Below are 5,667 nucleotides of genomic sequence, written 5' to 3'. Positions count from 1 at the left end.
AGAAGGTGACTTTCACCCTATAGGCAGGATTCAAGCCACTGAGTCAGACTGCCCAGGATGTAGGCAGAACTCTGCTGCCTGGTCTCGGTGCCCTCGAAGGTATAGACATGAAATATAAAATCCATGAGGACCCGCCTCTGTGCTGCACAACTCCAGGGGGCACTGTCCGGGATATGATCTTTGCATCTCTGTGGATGCTGTCCCGGGAGGCTGCCCGGTGGGGGCGGGGCTGCAGTGTTCTTGAACTATAGGTGCAGCAGCAGCAGCAGGTGATACCGGTGCAGGTGGAACCACTGCTCAGGCCGCCGTGCCGTGCTGGAGATCGACAACCAGGAGATATTCCAGACTTCACAGGGCTCCCAGTCTGAAAGGGGAACCAGACATGAAAACCAAGAAGTAGCCTAAAAAGGAATGAGTGTAAAAATAAAACGGTTTACAGGGTACAGCTAGGGGTGCCCAGGAGGAAATGACCTACAGCGGCTTCCCAGAAGAGATGACACGTGTGTGAGCTAAGGCAAAACGGCAGGTGTTCCTTGCGCAGGCTTGGGAGAACGGGGCCTTCTCCATATCAGAAACAGAGAAATGGCCTGGAAAAGGGAAACTTTGGGGAACTTCAAGAAGTTTGGTATGTCCCCATCAGGCACGTCCATGTCAGACTCATGTTCTAAAAATATTGCTTTCCTGATGTCATCCATACTCGCAGCCCATCCCCATCAGATCCACAGGGTTCCCCTTGGCACCTTCCGCTAAGCTGGATTTCCAAAACCCTTCAGGCTCTAACCCCAGCGGAAAGCTCCCCTGTGCCCGTCCCTCCAAACGCACCCTGTACGTACGGCCTGCATCACTCACTGATCCCTCGGTCTCATTCCTGTCTCCTTCCAAACTGGACTCACTTTTGTTCATTCATTCAATGATTATTTACTGAGTGCTGACTCCGTACCAGGCACTGTATCTTCTACTTTGTGTTCTTCACAAAATCCAGCAGGTAGGTGGCCTGGTGGCCTGGTGGCATCACCAAATACTTGATGTGTGGCTGTACAAAAGAAGAAATATTATTTTTTTTATACCCCCTTCCCTGTCCCAGCCTTAAGAAATGTTCTTTAAACAATGGGGTTTCTGAAGTCATTAAAATATCTTTTAATTCATTTGCAACTTTTGCTTCCAGAAGCAAACAGTCATCTTTCTAGTACTGTATGTTTGCATAAATAGCATTTTCGTTTTTTTCAAAATGCATTCTAATAGATGATCTCATTCCATCCTCCCTACGTGCCTCAGTTGTAAGTGGGGCAGGTAAAATAAAATATACTGTGCTTTCAGCGGAGCAAACCCAGGTGTCCGAGGTTGGGGCTTGCCTCAGATCACACAGATAAGCAGTGGTGGAGGCAGAGTGGGAATACCCATCACCTGATCTCAAATCCAGCGCCTTCTCCCCTCCTGCTCGCGCACGCGTGTGAGAGCCCCCACGGTCGTCATCTCCAGGACCGCCACTTAGCAGCTACTGTGAAGGCTCCCTCAGGGACCCACATGACAGGCAGGTCCACTCTTGGCTCTCACCAGTGTCCAGGTCAGCCCTGAGGCTGGATTGCCTGGATTGCCATTCCATCCACCTAGATCTGGCGGGAACCCCAGAGTCATCCCAGCAGGTGGGAGCCTCGGATGCTCAGGGCTGGTGCTCCCAGTGGACGTACAATCCCCGAGGAAACTCCAGCAAGACCTTTGGCCACCCCAATGTCCAGGTCTTCCTCAAAGCCTCAGGGAACCCCAAATCCTCTAAACTGTCCTTTCTGGAAACTGACGGGCAGAGGAGATGACCTCTATGTTCCCTACTGCAGGATCTTACACAAGGCGGGGCTGCAGGGAGGCAGGCTGGCTTCCAAGAGTGGTCCTCCAGTATTCACTGCCCTTTTAGTGTCCCCTGGCACTTAGCGAAAGCAGGCAAGAGGCTCTGGCAGGAGGGCCACCCGGAAGACCTTCAGAGACCAGCCGGCATTGCTCAATGTTGGGGGAGGGACGTCAAGGTTCTGGAGCACTGTCCTGCACGTAGGGGCTTCCCCACTGACTCCTCAGGCCACCACAGGGCCAGGATTTGGCTGAGAACTCACTCGGCAGGGACCCTGCCCAGGCGCCGGCCAGAGCCCTGGAGCGGAGGGGAGGAGGCCAGGACAGCAGCCTGGACCCTCCCTCGGGCACTCTTCCAGGCCTCTCCAGCCTAAGAAAAGGAGCTGAGAAGGTCAGCCAAGGGGCCCAGCTGCGGCAAGAGACCTCATACCCACACCAGGACGGGGACAGAGCCAGTCAGACCCGAGTGGGGAAGAAGCAGAGTCCTGGGCTGTCAGGCCAGGCCTGGTGGCTGGCAGGAGAGTGTCCGGATGGGAGCCAGTTAAAAGAGCCAGATGCCAGGTAGAGGCTGCAGGCCCCCAATGGACAGGTAGCGAAGTGGCCAGGGACGACTGGAGGACTTCCCGGACACGCGTGGGTGTACACGCTGCTGCACGCACATGCTGCCCAGCACATTCTGAGCTCCGTGGGTGAAGGCGACAGACAGTCCTGTTCCTGGGATGTGCACTGTGTGTTATCTTCCCGTGCGGTGATGAGTGATAGTGAATCACCCCAGCCTAGGTTCCCGCTGTGAGCAAGACAGCTAACTGGAGATGGCCGACCAGGGTTCAGTGGAGAAGAGAAGGTGACTTTCACCCTATAGGCAGGATTCAAGCCACTGAGTCAGACTGCCCAGGATGTAGGCAGAACTCTGCTGCCTGGTCTCAGTGCCCTCCTTGCTGGTCTCTGGAGGGTTCTGTGGGAAACAGATGAGAACTGCATTAGGCTGCTTTTGGCCTCGTGGAATAAGAACAAGACAGGTGACCATCCTGAAGCCCTCTCCTTGGCCCCAACTGTGGGCGCAAAGAGCCCTTGCCCAGCGGGTTTTATGTATTTCACAACACTTTTATGGCTGTGCTTCCAAGGTGCCAAGCACTATTCTAAGCACTTGAAATGTATTGACTCATTGAATTCCCCTGCAAGCCCATGAATTAGGTACTATTATTGTCTCCATTTTTGTGGAGGAAACTGCAGAACAGGGATGTAATGGAACTTGCCCAAGGTCACACAGCGAACCAGGAATAGGGCTGGGGTCCAAACCCAGGCAGCCCGGCTCCGCATGCCCGCCTGTGGCCAGCATGCTTACTGTGCCTCTTGGCCCAACCCCACCAAGAGAGGGGACTTGTGCACAGGAACCCTGGACCACGAGAGGGCAAGGGGCACGGGCAGGGTGTAGGCTGTGGGTCAGGAAAGCTGGGCACATGTCCCAGATCACTGCTTGCCAGTATATCACCTCGGGCAAGTACCTAACCACCCAGACTTAGTCCTAATCCATACATGGGGATTTCAGTAAAACCTGCTTCTTGGGCTGTTATGAGGATGAGACAAGACCATGTCATGACTTTATGATTTTTTTTTTTTTGAGGCGGAGTGTCTGTTAGCGCTGGCTAGAGTGTAGTGGCGTCAGCCTCGCTCACTACAACCTCAAACTCCGGGGCTCAAGTGATCCTCCTGCCTCAGCCTCCCGAGTAGCTGGGACTACAAGTGCACGCCACCACGTCCAGCTAATTTTTTCTATTTTTTTTAGAGACAGGGTCTCGCTGTTGCTCAGGCTCGTCTAGAACTCCTGAGCTCAAGCAGTCCTCCCTCCTTGGCCTCCCAGAATGCTAGGATTACAGGCGTGAGCCACCGCGCCCGGCAACTTCATGATTATTAACAGGGTCTCCCTGGGACCCAGCAAGATTCAGACACCCCCCGCTCGCCAACATCCCAGCTCACGCACTCTTGCTAGGAAAGTAGCCGCTTCTTCCAGGGCTCAGCTGCGAGGTCCATAGCTTCCTGTCCGGTTAGAGGAGGAAGTTGAGGAAGTGTTCCTTCCTGTTCCCCGCTTGTCTCTTCCAAGTCTTTTCTTTATGTGCCGGATGCATTTCCTTCTTGTTTTCCTTGACTGTCCTCTGTGGTTGTGTTAGTGTCCTAGGGCTGCCATGACAAAATACCATAAACCAAGCGGCTTAAAACTACAGAAACTTGTTCTCTCACATTTCCGGAGGCCAGAAGTCCCAAACTCAAAGTGTTGCAGGGCCACGCTCCCTCTGAAGCCTTTCTAGAAGACTCCTTCCGTGCCCCCGCCAGCTCTGCAGTGGCGGACAACCCTTGGTAACTGGCGTTTCTTGGCTCGGAGACGCATCACTCCAGTGTCTGCCTCCATCGTCACGTGGGCTTCTCTATGTGTCTGTGTCCAAATTTCCCTCCTCTTACAAGGATGCCAGTCATTGGCTTAGGGCCCACACCAATACAGCATGACCTCATCTTAACTTAATTACATCTGCAAAGACCCTGTTTCCAATTAAGGTCACATTTATAGGTTCCACGTGGACATGAATTTGGGGAGGACACCATTCTACCCAGTACTGTGGTCCTACGGGATCTCAAATTGAGATCTTTTTTCCTTGCTTTGCATCTTCCGAGAAGAGCCTGAGAAATGTGCCCTTCAACGTTCTTGTGCAGAGGGACGTGTGAAATGCCCCTTCATGCCTGCTAAAAACGCCTTGAGGACGGGCTGCAAAGGCGCCCAGAGATGGAGCCTAGCAGATGGCCTGCGGGGCAGAGAGGCAGGCTGCGCAGCCATGGCGGCCTGGGGAGGGCCTGGCGCTCCCCAGACATAGACATTGCCTCACTGAGCTGCAGGGGGGCTTCCTGCACTTCTCTGGTGAAGAGCTTCAGTCTTAGCAGCCTCAGATGACCCTTGCACAAGGAACATCATCCTCTAGAAAGCTTATTTTGAGCTTCCACGGGCAAGAGAGAGAGGGAGGTGGAGCCGTGGAGCTGGGCATGGGAAATATGGGCAGTGCCACAGTTCCTTGGCAATGTCACCTAGGGGAAAGTCGAGGTGATGCCCAGCAGTCAGCCTGCTCTTCCCAAAGCCCTGGAGGATCTGACAGTGGGGTGGACACAGGCAAGGTCGACCTCATGCCTTAGAAGGACGTGTCGAATCCACAATACCAACTTGGGGAGGGTGAGGGAGAGAGGTTAAGGGGCTTTCCTCTGCATCCTTCATCACCGATCAGAGAGGCAGCGTGATGCACAAAGCCTCCATGTGTCTTTGATAGCTGCGGGGAAGGTTCTCAGCTCCTCCCAAACCCTCTTCGGTCAAGGCCTGCAGCCCCCTCTCTGCCTACCCTGCTCCCCTCCCCACCCTGCAGTTGAGGCCTCTGGACCACCATCTGACCCTGAGAGGCTCTCTGGGGTACCCAGGTCTGACTTGCAGAGCCTGGGAAAGGACAGAGGGAAGATGCTAAGAAGGCACGGGGTTATGCCCTTACCTGAACCACAGGAAGGGGACCGCCCTGCTCCGGCATACTGGCAGCTGCTCTTCCAGGGACAGGAAGTCAGCTGAGTACCGAGCAAGCAGCGTGCCCATGTGGTGGGGGAGAGGGGGGTGGGGTCAGCACCTGGCGGTCAGCTGGGCCATGTGCTAGTCTTCCGGGCCACGTTGGTTCCCATGCTCAGGAAGCCAGCTGGGTGGGAATGGGGAACGTGGGTTTTCACCCCAGTTTGCCTCCTGGCAGCTGGGGGATCCAGGCAGGTCTCTAATCTGCTCCCCATCTGTACAATGGGGATAAAAACAGC

The sequence above is a fragment of the Propithecus coquereli genome, unplaced genomic scaffold, assembly GCF_000956105.1.
Source record: "Propithecus coquereli isolate 6110/MARCELLA unplaced genomic scaffold, Pcoq_1.0 Scaffold706, whole genome shotgun sequence".
In the NCBI taxonomy this organism is placed as follows: Eukaryota; Metazoa; Chordata; class Mammalia; order Primates; family Indriidae; genus Propithecus; species Propithecus coquereli.
The sequence above is the reverse complement of the archived record's forward strand: the minus strand, read 5'-3'. Positions refer to the sequence as shown.